Raw genomic sequence first — 23,696 nt, forward strand, 5'->3', positions numbered from 1 at the left:
AATACTACCAAATGATAAATGTTGTTGTTCAATATATATTTATTATAGATTAAAATCAACCATTTAAGTACAATTATCTATATTTCATAACTAAAATTATTAATCAATTATCAACTCTGCACCTTATTATGACTGCGCTGTCTAATATCACTAACGCGAAATGACTGACATCGTCTACGTACCGAACACTGGAAGACACTACTTTCAAAGATGACCTACGGTGGCGTGGAACCGCAATGGAAATAAACTAATGTGATCAAAGTTGTTTATCTTTATAGCCCCAATAAGCCGAAGCAATTTGCGACATCACCATATGTACTGCGTGCGCTGCGTCGAAGTGATGGTTCTTGTACTCGTCTGCGACGATGGAAGAACTCCAGCCATAAATACTCTTTCAAACATTAGGACGGCAGAAGGCGGTCCTCTGACTAATATACTCTAATGCTGTCTTCTCCTCTCTGTTTTCTACAGACGAGAAACACGAACTCAGATAACGTCTCAAGGTAAGTATAGACAGAAGAAGTGTTCTGCGAACTCAACGACGACTTCCAACCCGAAGGTGAAGTCCAGAATTGTATAGGTTCGCAACAGTACAGCGCTTCACTGCTCTAACTCTAAACTCTCCTGAGAGCAAAGACAGCAAGTCCGTCTCTACCAAGAAAGCTGATATCGAGCGACCGTCACACACAGGCGCTCACAACGGAAGATCTCGTCTCTCCACAGCTGGCTTCCCAGCAAGGCTCGGCTCCCCACCCTCGTAATTCCGAAAACGAATCATGTTCCCGAAACCACGGAATATTCTCCCTTTCTACAGATTCTTTCGAACGCCGACCAACGCTGAAAGTTTGCGAGGAAAACCATGTACATGTTACGCTTTTGAGTAAAAATCCTTGGAAATAACCCAGCCTGCGTGGTTTCCGAGGTGCCGCTTCTTCGTTCCTCTCACCTGCGTCCTAGATTTGCAGAATTCCCAGTCATCGTTCCGGTCCTGCTACAATAGCAGCCGGCCGTCACCCTAAGGTAGTCCATAGCTCAGGTGTCACGACGTCCGTCTAGCTACTTCCTGTTTTTAAGCAGGACCAACACCCGTGCGGGCCTTCCTCCCAGAGCTTGGGTTCTGCCTGCCGTTCACTGGCTTTCCAATCTGTACGCCGTTCTGATAATAAAGACAATCCGTCACCTTTCATGCAATAAGCATTAAAAATTATTTACAAGGCGTACATGACAATGTCAGTCTCCTTTAAATATTCATATATACGATGTACAACATATCATATGATACATAATTGTGGTTGTAGTTCACGGCAAAGTATGTGGATGAGTGGTTATAAAGTGCGAAATTATAGCCACATTACAGACTGCTCATGCTCCTATTCAGTAGAATCTTTACAAAATGTGAATTAAAAAACTTAAAAGAAAAAAGGGTAAAATATCTAACTGCAAGTAGTGCAAGCTATCCTGTAGATTAAGCCAATCGAAGAAACTCACGTCTCGAAAAGAACGCACTTATATTTATACAACATCGAATATTAAACTAGTAAGAAGGTATCAGAACCTATCAGAAACGCGAAGGTTGGGAAAAAAGTATTTGTATGCAGAGAGATGCGAACCTCAAACACAGCACAATTTTACGGATCTGTGAGGCTACTCATTGCGCTAAAATACTACGAAGCTTATACCTGTCTCCTTACCATCTCCGGAAAGTTTTAATAAAAAATGGCTCAAATGGTTCTGAGCACTATGGGACTTAATATATGAGGTAATCAGTCCCCTAGAACTTAGAACGACTTAAACCTATCTAACCTAAGGACATCACACACATCCATGCCCGAGGCAGGATTCGAACCTGTACCTGTCGCGCGGTTCCAGACTGAAGCGCCTAGAACCCTTCATTCGATCCCAGCGAAACCCTACATTTCAGCAGGATAATGAACGACCGCATGTTGCAGGACCTGTACGGGCCTTTCTGGATACAGAAAACGTTCGACTGCTGGCCAGGCCAGCACATTCTCCAGATCTCTCACCAACTGAAAACGTCTGGTCAATGGTGGTCGAGCAACTGGCTCGTCACAATACGCCAGTCACCACTCATGATGAGCTGTGGTATCGTATTGAATCTGCATGGGCAGCTGTACCTGTACAAGCCATCCAAGCTCTGTTTTACTCAATGCCCAGACGTACCAAGGTCGTTATTACGGCCAGAGGTGGTTGTTCTGGGTACTGATTTTTCAGGATCTATGCACCCAAATTGCGTGAAAATGTAATGACATGTCAGTTCTAGGGTAATATATTTGTACAATGAATACCCGTTTATCATCTGCATTTCTTCTTGGTGTAGCAATTCTGTCGCAAGGCCGTGCTCTCAACAAAATTGTAGGTTTGCGTTAGTAGGTAATAGATTGTTTGTTTTATTATTAGACTGCGACTTTTATCAATAAACACATCTTAAGGGCAGCCACGAATATTATTTCGAGTGATACAGCTTGCAGCATCATCACTTAGAAATTACAGGATATGGAATTGCACTCTCCAGAGAATCCCATGGCACTGATGCTGCTTTTGCGAGCGACATCAACTACAAGAGCTTTGCGATAAAACAGGTAGGAGGAAATCCTACGCGACGACTCACTAACATAATCCTAGTGTGGGTTGTCTTAATATCTGTATGTCTCGCAAAGAACAGCACAGCCAGTCACACTGTATTCCTCTTATGCCATCTGCTATTAACTCCTAATCAAGCTGAGACACTTCTCGAGGTTTAATAAAAAGGGGAGGGGGATCTTACATGTTGTAGGAGATATATTACTTGTTCTCGGATGAAAGGCGCAGAAGTGAAGAGCTGGCGATGTACTAGCTGCACAATACGTTGAATAACATCAACCTTGTGGTGGTCAGACGTGGCCAAAAGTAACCTTGAATACGAATATGCCTGCTCTCAAGTTCCCATGCAGTCCAACATAGGGTCACTGTAATAACCAAATGCACCACAAATGTGAGTGTTGCCCAATTCGACCAGGTGGCCAAATGGAGACACACAATGCGGTACGTTTCGGACCCTGTCAGGCTCAGATAAGTCTGTTACCGAGGAGTGTGCGGCAACTTAACAGTGATCAGTCAACTTGTGACGCTGCTCCCTGGTAACGAAAATAAGTGCACTTTGGTGGTTGCTGTACCTATAACAGAGACAGAGAATTGCAAGTCATTTACATACTCGCCGACGGAATGTTTGCGTGTGTGTATGTGTGTGTGTGTGTGTGTGTGTGTGTGTGTGTGTGTACGTGCGCTTGTATATGAAATTACAGTGACATCGGACCATGTCCTCTGGGGTCTTTACATCTTTTGTCAGGCAACGTTTACTGTGCGTCTCAAACATTCAGGGTCAAAATTTAGACAGAATTTACATGATCCAAAATGAGTGTTTTGAAATAACAAATCGAAGGTTGGAGGTAAATGATAGATCAGGTACAAAGTCTTTAATACGCCTTGCTTACGTTTCATAACAAACTACTTGCCTGTCATGTCGACTTTCGAAACTTTTCCCTGAGAAATAGCACTGCTTACGTTTCATAACAAACTACTTGTCTGTCATGTCGACTTTCGAGACTTTTCCCTGAGAAATAATATAACCTCATCTGTGACGTTTTTATCGTAAAGTGCACAACTGTTGCAACACGTATGTAACATAGCAGCGATGGCGAGGCATTGTAGCATCTGTGACCAGAGAGTATGCGCTTGACCGCGCGAGTGTTGCGAGCGGTCGGTCAGTAGTAGCAGTCAGTCAGTCGTTGCGAGTGTGTTAGTAGTACTCGTTGCGAGTCTTTAGTCGTCATGCAGAGCGGTCGGTCAGTAGTAGCAGCCCAGTGCGGTTGTGTGATGTAGGCGGTCGGCAACACTGGTCAAGATGGTGAATAAGGTATACCATTAATTAATATAATCATTAGATAATGTAAAAATTTATTTATTGTAATTATTCTCCAACAAGTTCCCCAATAATAATTTTTATTTCAAAAGCATTTTTTCAAAAATTTAATTTTTTATTGAACTAAAGATCTCGTTGCACTTCCCATTTCATTCCACTTCTTTTGAAGAAAAATTTCACTAGAATCAAAAAAAAAAAACAGAATATTATTATTTGCAATGCAGTTCCTCCAAGCGGTGCGCAACAACAAGAGCAGATATGTGACATCCATTTATTCCGAGGTAAGACTTTAATTCTGATTGTTTTACACAGGGCCAAAGACCGATATTTCGGTTTAATTAAATTTTCTTATCACTGAATGGACTTTAATTTTTCATGAGGAATTTATATTTGAGTCAGATTGCGAATTTCACATTTTTGGTTGCCATTTTCAATACCTCTCATTGTGGGCGAGGTTACAATTAGCGCAATGTCCATCAGCATTTCTAATTAGTATCGTCATTTTCTTTTAAAATTTTTGTGGGGAGGTTACACTTGGCTCCCATTTGTATTGAGTATTGTCGCTTACATTTCTTTTAAATTACGGTGGGGAGGTTACACTTATGCAACACGTATGTAACATAGCAGCGATGGCGAGGCATTGTAGCATCTGTGACCAGAGAGTATGCGCTTGACCGCGCGAGTGTTGCGAGCGGTCGGTCAGTAGTAGCAGTCAGTCAGTCGTTGCGAGTGTGTTAGTAGTAGTCGTTGCGAGTCTTTAGTCGTCATGCAGAGCGGTCGGTCAGTAGTAGCAGCCCAGTGCGGTTGTGTGATGTAGGCGGTCGGCAACACTGGTCAAGATGGTGAATAAGGTATACCATTAATTAATATAATCATTAGATAATGTAAAAATTTATTTATTGTAATTATTCTCCAACAAGTTCCCCAATAATAATTTTTATTTCAAAAGCATTTTTTCAAAAATTTAATTTTTTATTGAACTAAAGATCTCGTTGCACTTCCCATTTCATTCCACTTCTTTTGAAGAAAAATTTCACTAGAATCAAAAAAAAAAAACAGAATATTATTATTTGCAATGCAGTTCCTCCAAGCGGTGCGCAACAACAAGAGCAGATATGTGACATCCATTTATTCCGAGGTAAGACTTTAATTCTGATTGTTTTACACAGGGCCAAAGACCGATATTTCGGTTTAATTAAATTTTCTTATCACTGAATGGACTTTAATTTTTCATGAGGAATTTATATTTGAGTCAGATTGCGAATTTCACATTTTTGGTTGCCATTTTCAATACCTCTCATTGTGGGCGAGGTTACAATTAGCGCAATGTCCATCAGCATTTCTAATTAGTATCGTCATTTTCTTTTAAAATTTTTGTGGGGAGGTTACACTTGGCTCCCATTTGTATTGAGTATTGTCGCTTACATTTCTTTTAAATTACGGTGGGGAGGTTACACTGGGATAATTTGAGTTTTCATAGTTTGGCAAACTAATTAGTTGGTCTTTAATTCCGCGCTGTGTCGTCTTCGACCAGTACGCTGACAGAAAAGCATTCTGAAATTCCTCTACCGAGTAACACTGTCTCGCGATCGGTCTCATACGAGTTGCCGGTTCGCCTTCCAAAAAACTGCAAATAAATTCAAGTTTATGTGTTACAGGCCAAGTCGGTGGAAGAGCAAAACTAAACTGTTGAATCCAATCCAGTGGGTGAATCTGCGTTCTATCGTTTTTGAAAACCTTAAACTTTCTCACTGACAGAAAATGTTTGTAGTCGAAGTTATCATCTCTGCATGATGGAACAGGTTCAGGATCGTAAGAGTATCTATTGAACTGTGGTTGTTCGGAATCTAAGTCCCGTACTCTCTGCAGATTACCCAAATTATACGCGCTGCGTGAGTCTGACACATGTTCATAAAGTGGCGTCTGTTGTGTATTATTAACAGAAGTGTTTTTCATTTCTGTTACTTCTTGTTGTAAATTTGATAACTTCCTACGTAACGTGTTGTTAGATGAATCGATCTCATTAATTGTCTGCTGTAAATTTTGAAATTCAGGCGTTTGGATAAATGAAACCGGTGCAGTATCGTCTGATTTATTGTCATTAGTATTTTCGATAGCATCAATACGACTGGCCAATTCATCACATTTTTCAGTCAGTATTTTAACCTGATCATCGGTTTTAGAATCAGACGCATTAATCTGTTTTTGCAACTTGCGCGTAGTTTCGCTCAGTTTTTTAACATCAGCTTTGATAACATCACAATCCGCAACGAAATCTTGAGTTCAATAAAAAATTAAATTTTTGAGAAAATGCTTTTGAAATAAAAAATTATTATTGGGGGACTTGTTGGAGAATAATTACAATAAATAAAATTTTTCATTATCTAATGATTATATTAATTAACAGTATACCTTATTCCTCATCTTGACCAGTGTTGCCGACCGCCTATATCACACAACCGCACTGGGCTGCTACTACTGACCGACCGCTCTGCATGACGACTACAGACTGAGTACTGCTCTCAACTAGACTGAACTGACAGACTCGCAACGACTGAACTGACAGACTCGCAACGACTGACTGGCTGAGAACCGCTCGCAACACTCGCGCGGTCAAGCGCATACTCTCTGGTCACAGATGCTACAATGCCTCGCCATCGCTGCTGCGTTACATACGTGTTTCATAACCCTCCACTGGGGGGGGCAAAAATTTGGCAGCGATGGTGAGTCATTTGGACTTGCCAATCGCGGCAAAATTTTTCTTTAATTAACAAAATCCTACAACTTATAGAATATTTAAATGTTGTGCACACGCACTAAGTACAAAATATATCAGACAAAGGCAAAATTTGAATACAAAACATAGTAGCAAATCAGAAAAATGTATATACAATTTTTTTGACAGATAATAAAGTGCACAGGCACTGAAAAAATTCTTTAGCATATGCAGAACAAATAAACAGACTGGCAAGAATAATTAGATGTAGTACATAAAGTAAATGTTGTGCACACGCACTAAGTACAAAATATATCAGACAAAGACAAAATGTGAGTACAAAACATAGTAGCAAATCAGAAAAGTATATACAAATTATTTGACAGATAAAGTGCACAGGCACTGAAAAAATTCTTTAGCATATTCAGAACAAATAAACAGACTGGCAAAAAATATTATGTTGACAAGTGTACTCGCATTGGAGTTCAGCGAATCGAAAAATGTATAACCTATGAACATAAATGATGTTACCAAAAAAATTTTTTCTTTATGTGACAAGAATCAGGATAGGAAAGGGAAGGATTGCATCATGGTTGTAGCACTTTAGATTGCACACAGCTGCTCTGAAAGTCCATATCTTTCCACAGAAGTACAACACCAAGTGACACAACTTGAAGATCTTTTCCCATCAGAATTTATCAGTGTAGCAAAGACACTGAACTGTCGTAGTAATGTTCCATGTTTTCATTTTGGCAGTACATTAGGTACACCAAACAGTGGGACCATAATAACGTCTTCATTGCTCACGGTGGTGGACAGCATGTCGTGTCAACACCACACTCTTACAAGGCACACCAACGTAGAATTAGTGCAAAACCAAAGATAGTGCTCCATGATCACTAGGATAAACAGGACAAATGGACATTGCAGTAATTCAGGGTAGTTAGCTCATAAGGTGAAGGACATTAAGTCACATAATATTGTCAATTACAGTAGTAGTGTGCGGCATTCATAGCCCAGTTATTGAACATTTCTGTACCATGTATGTAGTATTACAGAAAAATGTTCATTCATTGTTTTACATAGAATCAGTAATCTTCTTTTCCTAGTTACAAAGCATTATTAAATAATCGCATTCTTTTCCAGTTACAGAGTATAATTAAGAATCATTAGCCTTTTCCTAATTACAGTTAATTAATCATTTGTCATTAATTAATCATTTGTCTAATTACAGTTAATTAATCATTTGTATAATTACAGTTAATTAATCATTTGTCGTTAATTAATCATTTGTCTAATTACAGTTAATTAATCATTTGTCGTTAATTAATCATTTGTCTAATTACAGTTAATTAATTAATCATTTGTCATTTCAATATAGTAAGAATTATTAGCCTTAATTAATTACAAAGCATTATTAAACAGTCACATTCTTTTCTGGTTACAAAGTATCAACATTGGAAACAAGAGCTAATCAATGGCATAATTAATCACAATTCTTCAAGTGACAATTATTGGCACTCAGTGGCCAGCAAGTATTGAATAGAATCATCATTCAGTATTATTCAGGTTATTACGAAGTCATTATTAAAAATCAGTTAATTACAGTCAAATCATTAATAATCACAGGCATTATAAGTGGTATCATTACAATAAACAGTGGCAGTTATTAGCTAGTGACAAAGCATCATTTTGAATATAGTCTCATTAAGAGGTCATTAATCAAGTGACATGCTATTCAGAGTTGATCAGTATTATTCAGAATTATCATAAACTAGTGACATTATGTGGGACTGGTAATACATGTTTTTTTGTTAGCAATGCATTGCGTTGGGATCTATAATTAATTGCTGAGGCATAATACTTTGCACTTTTGACCTATTGCTGCAAATGAGGATAGGTAACGTCATTCGTCATGAGTCAGCTGTAGCAAGATTATGTAACAAGGCAGTACATGTGATCACATTTATAAATGATAAACACAAATGGGTAAAAAATATAAAAATGCAAGTACTAGAACAGGTATAATAACTAACAGGTTTAGTAAGTGTCATGAAAAACTTCTCCTGGAAAAAATACAAAAACGGATTATTGACCTGAAAGAAGAAACGCACACTATGCTGAAAAGTAGTGAACTTCGAATTAACAGGCAGTGAAGTGTGTATAAAAATGTGTTCCATAGCTGTCCTTTCCAAAACTTTCAGTCATCCTACTATGCAATGTAACACCTGCTGTCAAAGCAAACTGCAACAAATACTTAAATAACTACGTAGCATAAATACATTACTTCAACATTATCCTCATCTGTAAAGAAAAAACTTCATTATCCATCACTTCATTATCCATATTATCATAACTTCATTATTATCATCACCTGTAAAGAAAAACTTCATTATTCATAACAGCATATCCTTCATCATTATTCATCAGTATTCATTATCATCTGCAAAAAATCACTTCATTACTCATTACATAACTATTCCTTATCTCTAGCATATTTCATCACTAAAACTAAGATGTGTAGTTCTCTCTGACAGCCTGCATCAATCACCTTGTATTCTGAAAGAAAAAATTAGTTAAGACTGCTATTCTGTGATGAGTATAGTATATTCTTGTTAATGTTTGTTAATCCTGATCCATTTACTCTTCCTCATAAAGTTATTGCATCTCCTTTCGTTTATTCCGTAGGTGAAATTCCCATTTCTGTTGAATTTATTTCTTACACGCACCATTTCTTACTGAAATTGATGAACAGAGATTAACGTCCTGCATTTAAATTATATACCCACTAAATAATGACTGGTTTATGGTGACACAATTAACCATACAGCATAACATGACAGAAAACGTAATATGTTAAAGACGTTGACAGTGTTCAGATGCAAAAATGTACACAGAATAATACAATGCAGTAGCAAAAAAAAAAAATGTGAAACAGTCACGATGTTGAGATGTCATAAGGCAAAAAAATGTCAAAGTCGACTGGTGTGTGTTATATCTTAACTATTTCATAGTCCATACAAACAAAACTGGAGTACAGTCATATACACAAAAAATGGAAAATGTGCACGGTCTGATGTGTAACGACAAGAAAAGCGACCTGCTAACCTTACCTTGCCGGGCACTTGCCAAGAAAAAATACGATAATCATCAATAAGTAGTCACATAAATATAATTGCAAAAATAGTCATAAATGTGTAAATTCATCTGGAAAAATATGCACGGTCTGATGTGTAACGACAAGAAAAGCGACCTGCTAACCTTACCTTGCCGGGCACTTGCCAAGAAAAAACACGATAATCTTCAGTAATTAGTCACGTGAAATAATTGCATTAGTAAATGGCATCATAGTGTGTTGAATCATACAGTGGTTTCACTCAATAAACGGTTTAATGTTTGAGATATGGTGATTGCCTTTCGATTTTCTGGTTCTCAAAGTTTCGACGTGTACAACATTGGGGTGAGGGATGCTGCGAATCCGATATGGACCTGCGTATAGAAGTTCAAATTTACTGCACTTACCTTTTAATTTGCTGGATAAATAGTGTGTACGTACTAGTATCTTCTGTCCAACGTGAAAGACGCGGCGTGTACAAACCTGTTTTTGCTGTCTTCTCCGGCGCTCTGCGGCACGTTTGATGTTGTTCAGCGCAATGTCAATTATTTCGTGGTGGCGTAGGCGACGACTTTTGGGAAATTCTATTAATTCTTTAATTTTGTTCGGTGGTTCAACGTTTTTCAGTATAACAGTCGGAGGTAGCATAGTGGATTCATTTGGAATAGAATTAATTACATCTTGGAATGAGAGTATGTGTGTGTCCCAATCAATATGTCTTTTGTGGCAGTATATTCGGCACAGCTTACCAATTTCTTTCATTAATCTTTCACAAGGGTTCGAAGAAGCGTGGTACTTGGATATATAAATCGGAGAAATGTTTCTGGCTCGTAACATGCGTGTCCATACGCTACTACGAAATTGAGATCCATTGTCAGAAATTACTTTCATTACATGCCCTACATGAGATAGAAAATGTTTTATAAATGCAGCCAAATTTTTGCCCCCCCAGTGGAGGGTTATGCAACACGTATGTAACATAGCAGCGATGGCGAGGCATTGTAGCATCTGTGACCAGAGAGTATGCGCTTGACCGCGCGAGTGTTGCGAGCGGTCGGTCAGTAGTAGCAGTCAGTCAGTCGTTGCGAGTGTGTTAGTAGTAGTCGTTGCGAGTCTTTAGTCGTCATGCAGAGCGGTCGGTCAGTAGTAGCAGCCCAGTGCGGTTGTGTGATGTAGGCGGTCGGCAACACTGGTCAAGATGGTGAATAAGGTATACCATTAATTAATATAATCATTAGATAATGTAAAAATTTATTTATTGTAATTATTCTCCAACAAGTTCCCCAATAATAATTTTTATTTCAAAAGCATTTTTTCAAAAATTTAATTTTTTATTGAACTAAAGATCTCGTTGCACTTCCCATTTCATTCCACTTCTTTTGAAGAAAAATTTCACTAGAATCAAAAAAAAAAAAACAGAATATTATTATTTGCAATGCAGTTCCTCCAAGCGGTGCGCAACAACAAGAGCAGATATGTGACATCCATTTATTCCGAGGTAAGACTTTAATTCTGATTGTTTTACACAGGGCCAAAGACCGATATTTCGGTTTAATTAAATTTTCTTATCACTGAATGGACTTTAATTTTTCATGAGGAATTTATATTTGAGTCAGATTGCGAATTTCACATTTTTGGTTGCCATTTTCAATACCTCTCATTGTGGGCGAGGTTACAATTAGCGCAATGTCCATCAGCATTTCTAATTAGTATCGTCATTTTCTTTTAAAATTTTTGTGGGGAGGTTACACTTGGCTCCCATTTGTATTGAGTATTGTCGCTTACATTTCTTTTAAATTACGGTGGGGAGGTTACACTGTTTACAGTTCATGGGTTGTTGTCGAAAATAGAGCGTCTCCTCGACGCACGAAATTGTGGATGTGTGTTCATGTGTGTTACATCAGGATGTATTGACTGAAAAGCTAGGCGAATGTAGAAGAAAAGGTTTCATAACAAGTGTCACCCTAACTGGAAAATATTGTTTATCGGTCTATTATAAGGATTGTGGTGTTGCTTCATCGTTGATTTATCATATTACTTTCCATTCGTTTGCAGGTTCGGCTTACTACAGCGTAAGAAGTGAAAGATAGGAGGATACGTAGTGCAGGGAAGATGACTGTAATAAACTTCAAATGTGTCTTATGTCGTACAATCGAAAAGGAGACCTCTCCAGGCTAGAGCCTACAACAAAAAAAATTTTTTTTAATTTTTTCATTCATCTTTAGCTATCCAAGGATCGTCTCACAATGATACAAGATTTGTCAAGGCAATATAATGCAAATCAATGGGTCAAAACATACAATACACAGAAAACATAAAATTCTTTATGAAGAAAGGAAAGGTAGTCTATGCGTAAAGGGCAAGGAATAGTCCGGTATTTACCTTACTAATCTAGAAATACCACTGAAAACGCAAATGAGGATGGTCGGACAGAGCAAATCCATCCTCCCGTCTGTGTGTAATGCTCCTTGGATTACGCACAGCTTTTGTACACACCACTTCCGTGTCACCGTAAGGGCTGTCTATGAACGTCTAACACATATGTGCAGAAGAACGTTAAAAACGACGTAAGACACAAATAATGTGTTATGATAATAATTAGAAGTGTTCGTAGTAGAACTGTTGACAATCGTAGCAGACAAAGTTGTATGAAAACCGATTGTTACAGCATCCACCGAAGATGACTTAAAATAAAGCGAAACGCTTCTGGTTATAATACGACTTATATTACGGTTTAACCTATATAACTTACTTATATCATGTCATTATGCGTTAATACGTAAACGGACAGAAGAGGACAAAGTTTCTGGTGAAACTACGGGTGAAGGGCACGAGAATAACAGCGAAGCAGTAGAAGGCGAAAAAGAATGGTTCAAATGGCTCTGAGCACTATGCGACTTAACTTCTGAGGTCATCAGTCGCCTAGAACTTAGAACTACTTAAACCTAACTAACCTAAGGACATCACACACATCCATGCCCGAGGCAGGATTCGAACCTGCGACCGTAGCGGTCGTTCGGCTCCAGACTGTAGCGCCTAGAACCGCACGGCCACTCCGGCCGGCAATAGAAGGCAGAAGATTACGGAAACCACCGTGCTACAAGCACAAATCACGTAATAAAATGACATGGACATGCAGTCCTATTGAACACTTATACGACAGTCACTTCCTTGGTGACTAAGTTAAAGTAGTTTCAATTTCAATGTAAAAAACGCTCAGGTGAGTGGGTTGCATATCAGGGGAGGAATAAAATATCCAACCCACTCAGCACAATGAGGCGTGGGATGTTTAATGTCGCAGGAAATCTGAGAAATCACAGCAATGTGATAGACAGGCTGGAGACGGAATTAGAAGCAATTATACAGTAAAACAGAAAGAGAGCAGATTTCTGGTTAGTTGGCTATACAGTAGGAACAATACAGTCAATATAAGGATTCGCATACCTATGTCACAAGCTGATATTATGAAAGAAAAAATATATATATGTGTAGAAATGAAGGCAGGCATAAAATACATGAAGGAATATGGAAATTTGAGGTCTTCAGTGACTGGAAGACTACAATAGGTGAGAGAAAGGAAAGCAGTATCTGTTGGTTATATGTTTAGTGGAAGCGAACATGGTCGGTCTACGGTTCCACAGGAACCGCAAAGTTTTGTCAAGAATTAAAATTTAATCATTCATAATGACTGAAAAGTATGGACATAAGCAGACATTTTCACGAGACACTAAGACGCAGACACTTAAGCTGTCATGAGTGTGGTAAACAGAACATAGCACTTGCCTTAAGCTGGTATCGAGACAGCAGTTTACATTTGCTGTATTTGTCTTTTTTTATGTACAGAATCCAACCTGAGTAAAACAAAAACAAACAAATGCTGACAAAGGACAATTCACATACATTATTGACACAAAAATCGTACATCACGGAACAAAAGACTTTTGTGTGCCATTGCACTGAAGCAGAGAACTGATGAATGGCTAATGCATGAGAAACTGCATTCGCCAAAAAACACATTTCATTGTGACGCCTGCCGAGAGAACAATACAAGGCCATTTCTAAAGTGAAATTATTCTGTACGTGTAGGCTTAGCGACATTTCTGGTAAACTCTGATACTGGGGAAAAAACATCACACTAGGAAGTTAATGAAACAGTGACTGAAATAATTCTACTACTTTGGCCTTTGACACGTTCACGGTGGAGTTATCAGTAGAAGTAGTAACAGTTCAGTATAAGAAAATTAGCTCATTACAAGTGTATAGGAAACTATCAGTCATACATGTACAAGTCATGCAGTACTTTTCTGTTTGCCTTCAACCATGCATCCTACTTGATCTGTAACCGTTAATTTAATGCTAATGATAGCCGTTTTTAGCCTATGATGTGCGTGACGAAAACCCAAGTTCCAGACGTAAGTGCTTGGCAACGCTAACTGATTATCGTCAAGAGTTCCCGTGTCCACTGATGGCAATGACGCTGCGATGCTACCGCTGGGTAATGTGAAACCGTGGATGAGGTTGGCAATAAAAGCCTCCAACTTCAGAAGCAGCTGTCGACAGATGTGACATTAAGTCCTTTCATTGCTGTCTTTCTTTCACTCACGACATACAAATATATCAGATCTTATGCCACAAGTAGCTACATTTGCTACTACAAGGTCATCCTTACTTTATACAATGTTAGCTACTGTAATTTTTACTTAAAATCAGAGCTAATATATACGAGTACTGTCTAAGAATAGATCAGTACAAATGTTGAGTCACATGTTGGTATGATTTTGAAAGCGATGTAAACATTGGGGACTTGTTTTAATGAGCACAAACCTAATATTATGTACTTCAAAATGGTTCAAATGGCTCTAAGCACTATGGGACTTAACATCTGAGGTCATTACTCCCCTAGACTTAGAACTACTTAAACTTAAATAATCTAAGGACATCACTCACATCCATTTCCGAGGCAGGATTCGAACCTGCGACCGTAGCAGCACCGCGGTTCCAGACTGCAGCTCCTAGAACCGCTCAGCCACAACGGCCGGCGATGTACTTCACCAAAAAAGGATAAAACGTCCAACACCTACAGTATCAGTATGAGTGTCAGAGAAATCAAAAATAATTATGTGTAACTATCTGTACTGCGAGAGTTGGGTCAATGTGTGTCCTACGAATAAAATACACATCTGCTCCGTAGCAGTTGTCTACCTCCCGACTGATTGAAATCTTCCTACATGTCTACCAAATAAGTATTCCGACAGCTTGGATCTACAATGGGAACATGTTGCTATTGTGAATTAACGAGCATTTCGTTCTCATTTAAGTATATGGCAGAAAGATTCGGCCTTCAGGAATTGTGAAATGAACCCTTTCGTCGAGGACCGTGTGCCACAAAAAGCTCAGATTCGCCACGAGATGGGGAAATTTACAGGCGTCTATTGTGCGGTAGTGTGCGAGTGAGATGTCATAGAGAAACCCTGTAGAAACCATTTGTGGCCAGAGAGACGCCAACAGTGTTAAATATGGCGAACCTAAGATCGGCCATAAAGGGAAACATTTGTAAAAATTATTTAATTCTGTAGTAATTCAAGCATTGAAGCCACAGAAATTTTAGTCTGCCATCCTCCATAAATTTTCATGGTGATACCAATAAAACTTGACTATTGATCGTATCTATAACAGTTTACTGTTAAAGTGAAATTCACAAGTTTTGTAACAAACACCTGAATGCTAAAATCTTAACGCTTTGGTCGATCTTAACGATCGGCATTTCATATAGAAGCGCATCTTTAAAATGACAAATGGTGTAAATATCAACTCTGTAACTTCATTTGCTTAAAAGATATAGTAAATTTAAATTATCAGTATTTCGAGTTAATCATCAGATCAACATTTCCTCCACACAAAACAAATTGAACGATGACAGTATGACACCTTATTGAATCATTACATAATAGAATATTAGTTGTAAAGTTTAGTGCATAATAGTTACTTTTGTTCTTTGTTTATTTATCATAAAGCACATTGGTGCAAGTCTACTGGCCGTGACATTCAAAGTTAAGAAGGAAATTATATTGGTTTTATGCCAAAGAATTTACCAATGGATGTTATTGTTACTTTATTTAGAACGTGAAAGTGGTCAAACTTTGATTTTTTAAATATCTTAAAGGTAAAATAATGTAGAATAAGCTGATAACATCAGATGGACGGCTTCAGTAAAGGGAACTGCGCTAGTCAGTTGAGGGACGATGTTCGGCTCGCGGGAAACGCAGTCAAAAACGGGCAGAGGGCAGTTATGGTCGAGACGCGAAAACGGACAGTTCGGCTGGGGACACCAAAGACGACAATTCGGATTGAGACGCGAAAGTGGATGGTCGGTCTTTAAAGCGGCTAGGAAGTGAAACAATAGAAAATTTCGCGTTGTGTGGTGTCACAGAACTTTGTCTCTGAGCGGTAAGCAGCTGCGCGCCTGGTTTGAACTCTAACTTTTCGTGTAAATATCGAGGCGGAGTATTGGACATGTGTTTCGCGATGAGATTGTGAATGATGGAACTATGTCAAATGGATATAAGCTCGAGTGTAATAGTAATTCTAAATGCGACCACTTCCGCTGTTAGTTTTCTTTCTGAATAAACTTTATTCTAACCAAATCGCAACTGAGTGGCCTAGATCATGTAAGTGTCGTCAATTTAGTTCCCGGTATTATTTTTACTGTTATTATATGTTATATTATTTTTGTGTTTCACAAAGTTGCTATCAGCCAGACTATCTAACCAAAGGGTCACAAGTGTCTCATTTATGGCGTGTAATGCGATACATGCGGTTGAACCCCTAGACGAGTTTGAGCCAAAGACATTTCGATGTAGGGGAACCGCATGTGAGCCCGAACATCTTTGGGATGTTAGCTCGCACTATAGAATCAGGTGAGAAGTAGGGGGATAACTGCTAATATCGTGTCAGACATGTTTTTGCGCGGTGTAGTGTAGCAACTCGCCGGGCATGTACTTCACAAGTCGTTGGAAGTCCCCTGCGGAAATACTGCGTCACGGTGCCGCTGTAGTCGTCCATAATTAAGAAAATGTTGCAGTTCAGGATTTTGTGCACGAAGTGACCTCTCGATTATGTCCCATGTCGGGCGATCTGGGTGGCGTAACATTTGGCTCGAATTGTCCAGAATGTTCTGCAAACCAATCGCTAACAATTGTGGACCGGTCACGTGCTGCATTGTCTTTCGTAAAAATTCCACCGTTATTTGGGAACACGAAGTCCAGGAATGGCTGCAAATGGTCTCGTAGTAGTCCGGTCAATGATCGGTTCAGTTGGACCAGAGAATCCAGTCCACATAAACACAGCCCACACCGTTATGGAGCCACCACCGGCTTGGAGAAGGCATTTTTGACAACCTGCGTCCGTGGCTTCGTGGGATCTGTGCCATAATCAGAACCCAACATCATCTCTTACCAACTGAAATCGGGACTCATCTGACCACGCCATGAAGTCGTCTAGGGTCCAACCGATATGGTCATGAGCCCGCATCTCGTGGTCGTGCGGTAGCGTTCTCGCTTCCCACGCCCGGGTTCCCGGGTTCGATTCCCGGCGGGGTCAGGGATTTTCTCTGCCTCGTGATGGCTGGGTGTTGTGTGCTGTCCTTAGGTTAGTTAGGTCTAAGTAGTTCTAAGTTCTAGGGGACTGATGACCATAGATGTTAAGTCCCATAGTGCTCAGAGCCATTTTTTTTCGATATGGTCATGAGCCAGGAGACGCCTTGCAAGCAATGTTGTGCCTGTTAGCAAAGACACTCGTCTGGGTCGTCTGCTGCCATAGTCCATTAACGTCAGATTTTGCCGCATTGTCTTAAGGTATGCGTCCGTCGTGCGTCGCACATTGATTTCTGCGGTAATTTCATGCAGCGTCGCTTGCCTGTTAGCACTGACAACTCTACGTATACGCCGCCGCTTTCGGTAGAGAGCTAAGCCTTTGGCCACTACGTTGGTGGTGGTGGTGGTTAGTGTTTAACGTCCCGTCGACAACGAGGTCATTAGAGACGGAGCTCATGCTCGGGTTAGGGAAGGATTGGGAAGGAAATCGGTCGTGCCCTTTCAAACGAACCATCCCGGCATTTGCCTGAAGCGATTTAGGGAAATCACGGAAAACCTAAATCAGGATGGCTGGAGACGGGATTGAACCGTCGTCCTTCCGAATGCGAGTCCAGTGTGCCACTACGTTGTCCGTGGCGAGATGTAATACCCGAAATTCAAACACTTCCACTGTGGATCTCGGAATATGGATTTCCCTAACGATTTGCGAAATAATGATGATGATGATGATGTTTGGTTTGTGGGGCGCTCAACTGCGCGGTCATCAGCGTCCGACAAAATCCCAATTGCTACATAGTCTTAGTTTTTCACTGTACACTCTAGCCACTGACACAAATGATGATGATGAAATGATGAGGAATGAGCTGGTGGGTTTCTGGCACCAGGTGATATCGACTGTTACTTCCATCTCTGATCGTTGTCCCTGTACCTTCTTCTCTTTGCGTCTTTGAGGCAGGCTGTTAATGGTGGCGCGCGGGCGCAAGTCGAGGAGGGTGGGTCCGTGTATGAGCCGAGTCAGTCTGTGATGTGCTTTCTATGTTGTCGTTGTGGGGGTTTGGCGACACCATGTCACGTGGCACGGCCGTATGCCGTGAGGACCAGTTGAGTTGGAGCAACAAAGAAGCATGAGCCGCTGCCGGAAAGTCCGCAGCTCGTGGTCGTGCGGTAGCGTTCTCGCTTCCCACGGCCGGGTTCCCGGGTTCGATTCCCGGCGGGGTCAGGGATTTTCCTCTGCCTCGTGATGACTGGGTGTTGTGTAATGTCCTTAGGTTAGTTAGGTTTAAGTAGTTCTAAGTTCTACGGGACTGATGACCATAGATGTTAAGTCCCATAGTGTTCAGAGCCATTTTTTGAACCGCTGCCGGAAAGTATTAAAGTTGTATTGGCATGGCTGGCCAGTGGCGACCAGGATTTGCTAATACCTCGAGAGCTATGTGGATGGATGGCGTGTGAATTTCACATGAAGGAGAAAAAGTGAATCGCCAAGCTTTCGCGGTGGGTTCCTCCGTCTATATATAGTGATTATTATTGCGTACTTAAGGACTGTTGCAGTTGCTCGTGCTAGTGGCCAGCAAAACATTCATTGCAGTGGTGGCGAGGCGAGTTATTTTCTGGAACGGCAATGAAATTGTGTTACTAAAGTGGCTAGAAATAGCGCCAAGCATTTGTAAGTGGAGATTTGGAGTTTAGTGGCACGCTGAAGGTAGTTGGTTCACTTGAACGTCATTTCTTAATTTAGTTATAGATTTATAATTTCCTGGTTTTACGAATTAGTGGTAGTTGTTGTCTCTTAATAATTTGTTGTGGGTATTAAAATGACATTAGTTTCCTATTGCAATCCCTAATACCTATCAGAAGGTTGATTGTCACGTTAGGTACTGCACGTCGGATTTATGTGGTGTCAGCCATTCAGCGAAGACAGATTACCTTAAGTCATTGGGTGTGGACTGACATCTTTTCACGTGGTATCTAGCTTTTATTTTATTTTATTTATTTATTTATTTTTTGGATCAAAGGAAACTAAGCTCATTATTTCTGTTCAATGGTTAACTTGTAATACGTTTATATTAAGGTATTGCTTATATATATATATATATATATAGCTAACACTTGGTTTAAGAATCACGAAAGAAGATTGTATACATGGAAGAACCCTGGAGATACTAAAAGGTATCAGATAGATTATATAATGGTAAGAGATTTAGGAACCAGGTTTTAAATTGTAAGACATTTCCAGGGGCAGATGTGGACTCTCACCACAATCTATTGGTTATGATCTGTAGATTAAAACTGAAGAAACTGCAAAAAGGTGGGAATTTAAGGAGATGGGACCTGGATAAACTGAAAGAACCAGAGGTTGTACAGAGTTTCAGGGAGAGCATAAGGGAACAATTGACAGGAATGGGGGAAAGAAATACAGTAGAAGAAGAATGGGTAGCTTTGAGGGATGAAGTAGCGAAGGCAGCAGAGGATCAAGTAGGTAAAAAGACGAGGGCTAGTAGAAATCCTTGGGTAACAGAAGAAATATTGAATTTAATTGATGAAAGGAGAAAATATAAAAATGCAGTAAATGAAGCAGGCAAAAAGGAATACAAACGTCTCAAAAATGAGATCGACAGGAAGTGCAAAATGGCTAACAAGGGAACCTCCCCATCGCACCCCCCTCAGATTTAATTACAAGTTGGCACAGTGGATAGGCCTTGAAAAACTGAACACAGATCAATCGAGAAAACAGGAAGAAGTTGTGTGGAACTATGAAAAAAATAAGCAAAATATACAAACTGAGTAGTCCATGCGCAAGATAGGCAGCATCAATGGCATTGTAAGCTCTGAAGCGCCGGTGTCCCGTGGTTAGCGTGAGCAGCTGCGAAAAGAAAGGTCTTTGGTTCAAGCCTCCCTCGTGCGAAAAATTTTTGATTTTCAGACTATTATCAAAGTTAAGGCACTCAAACATAATCAACTTCGCTCTCCAAAACTCCAGGACATGTTCAGATTTGCTTGGACACATGCAGGATTTGACGGTCTACACACGGAAAAATTTGAAAACGTTAGAAACATATGTTTTGACAGAGCACAGGGAAAACTGTGCGACTGTAAAACTGTTGCAGCATTTGTTGCAGTTCATGTGACAAACTCTTATGTTTTCATCACCTTTTTGGGAGTGATTATCACATCCACAAGAAAACCTAAATCGGCAAGGTAGAAGAATCTTTTTACCCATTCGCCAAGTGTACAAGTTAGATGGGTCGACAACATATTCCTGTCAGGGGACACACATGCCGTCACCAGTGTCGTATAGAATATATCAGACGTGTTGTCCTGTGGAGGAATCAGTTGACGTATGACCTCGCGAGCAAATGTTTTCGGTGCCCACTGGAAAGGCACGTCATTTCGTCTACTAATCGCACGGTTTTGCGGTGCGGCGGTAAAACACAGACACTAAACTTATTACAGTGAACAGAGACGTCAATGAACGAACGGACGGATCATAACTTTGCGAGAATAAAGAAAGTAAAATTTTCACCCGATGGAAGGCTTGAATCAAGGACCTCTCTCTCCAGAGCTGCTCACGCTAACCACGGGACCACGGCGCTCCTGAGCGCAGAACATCCTTAATGTTGCTTATGTTGCGCATGGACTACTCAGTTCGTATATTTTGCTTATTTTTTTCGTAGTTCCACACAACTTCTTCCTGTTTTCTCGATTGATCTGTGTCCAGTTTTTCAAGGCCAACTTATAATTAAATCTGTGAGGGGTGCGATGGCGAGGTACCCTTGTAAGCAGGGATGGCTAGAGGACAAATGTAAGGATGTAGAGGCTTATCTCACTAGGGGTAAGATAGATACTGCCTACACAAAAATTAAAGAGTCCTTTGGAGATAAGAGAACGACTTGTATGAATATCAAGAGCTCAGATGGAAACCCAGTTCTAAGCAAAGAAGGGAAAGCAGAAAGGTGGAAGGAGTATATAGAGGGTCTATACAAGGGCGATGTACTTGAGGACAATACTATGGAAATGGAAGAGGATGTAGATGAAGATGAAATGGGAGATGTGACACTGCGTGAAGAGTTTGACAGAGCACTGAAAGACCTGAGTCGAAACAAGGCCCCCGAAGTAGACAACATTCCATTGGAACTACTGACGGCCTTGGGAGAGCCAGTCCTGACAAAACTCTACCATCTGGTGAGCAAGATGTATGAAACAGGCGAAATACCCTCAGACTTCAAGAAGAATATAATAATTCCAATCCCAAAGAAAGCAGGTGTTGACAGATGTGAAAATTACCGAACTATCAGTTTAATAAGTCACAGCTGCAAAATACTAACACGAATTCTTTACAGACGAATGGAAAAACTAGTAGAAGCCAACCTCGGCGACGATCAGTTTGGATTCCGTAGAAACACTGGAACACGTGAGGCAATACTGACCTTACGACTTACCTTAGAAGAAAGATTAAGGAAAGGCAAACCTACGTTTCTAGCATTTGTAGACTTAGAGAAAGCATTTGACAACGTTATCTGGAATACTCTCTTTCAAATTCTGAAGGTGGCAGGGGTAAAATACAGGGAGCGAAAGGCTAATTACAATTTGTACAGAAACCAGATGGCAGTTATAAGAGTCGAGGGACATGAAAGGGAAGCAGTGGTTGGGAAGGGAGTAAGACAGGGTTGTAGCCCCGATGTTGTTCAATCTGTATATTGAGCAAGCAGTAAAGGTAACAAAAGAAAAATTCGGAGTAGGTATTAAAATTCATGGAGAAGAAATAAAAACTTTGAGGTTCGCCGATGACATTGTGATTCTGTCAGAGACAGCAAAGGACTTGGAAGAGCAGTTGAATGGAATGGACAGTGTCTTGAAAGCAGGATATAAGATGAACATCAACAAAAGCAAAACAAGGATAATGGAATGTAGTCTAATTAAGTCGGGTGATGCTGAGGGAATTAGATTGGGAAATGAGACACTTAAAGTAGTAAAGGAGTTTTGCTATTTGGGGAGCAAAATTACTGATGATGGTCGAAGTAGAGAGGATATAAAATGTAGACTGGCAATGGCAAGGAAAGCGTTTCTGAAGAAGAGAAATTTCTTAACATCGAGTATATATTTAAGTGTCTGGAAGTCATTTTTAAAAGTATTCGTATGGAGTGTAGCCATGTGTGGAAGTGAAACATGGACGATAAATAGTTAGGACAAGAAGAGAATAGAAGCTTTCGAAATGTGGTGCTACAGAAGAATGCTGAAGATTAGATGGGTAGATCACATAATTAATGAGGAAGTACTGAACAGGATTGGGGAGAAGAGAAGTTTCTGGCACAACTTGACCAGAAGAAGGGATCGGTTGGTAGGACATGTTCTGAGGCATCAAGGGATCACCAATTTAGTATTGGAGGGCAGCGTGGAGGTTAAAAATCGTAGAGGGAGACCAAGAGATGAATACAATAAGCAGATTCAGAAGGATGTAGGTTGCAGTAGGTACTGGGAGACCAAAATGCTTGCACAGGATAAAGTAGCATGGAGAGCTGCATCAAACCAGTCCCAGGACTGAAGACCACAACAAAACATATATTTGTGTAACTTGTGTATACCAGTATACCACAGTGTGTCTGCCGCTCATGTTATCTTGTTTTCAGAAACATGTATAGTGGTCGACGCGAGCAAATCTCGCCCCGCGAGCGCTTGCAGTGTGATGGAGTTCTTAGGATTTGAACTCACGGCCGTCCGGACCCGTGAACGTGCGATTTCTCTATTCCATTCAACGAGAGGCTTCTTTTAGGCAGCAGATTTCACACAGCCCAGAGTTGAGTATAAGTTCACACTTTCGATCATGTGTTTGTGAAATCGTAATAGATTAACGTTCGCTCGCGTCCATCACATGTTCAGCAAATTGACGTTTTGCCTTTAGCTTGCATAAAGTCTAGAATCTTCCGGACGTTGAGTGTAGTAGAATGCTAAGTGTAAACAGAACAATTAATAGTACCCTTCAGATCAGATAGCAACAAATTTATTTTACCTTTTCAGTAAGTGTAAAACTGAATGAGAAAGGCGATAGCCGACATTACAAACATTTGGTTATCTGTTGTTACCGGCACGTTGTGAGTAGGCTGTTTAGGTTTTTTTATTGGTAACGCCACGTAGCGCTCTATATGAAAATCACTGGCTGTGCTGTGTGCAGTCTGTGGCTGGTTTGCATTGTTGTTTGCTATTGTAGTGTTGGGCAGCTGGATGTTAACAGCGCGTAGAGTTGCGCAGTTGGAGGTGAGCCGCCAGCAGTGGTGGATGTGGGGAGAGAGATGGCGGAATCTTGAGAGCGGACGATCTGGACGTGTGTTCATCAGAAAGAGTAAATATATTATGACT

This window comes from Schistocerca piceifrons, chromosome 1, assembly GCF_021461385.2.
Source record: "Schistocerca piceifrons isolate TAMUIC-IGC-003096 chromosome 1, iqSchPice1.1, whole genome shotgun sequence".
Taxonomy (NCBI): domain Eukaryota; kingdom Metazoa; phylum Arthropoda; class Insecta; order Orthoptera; family Acrididae; genus Schistocerca; species Schistocerca piceifrons.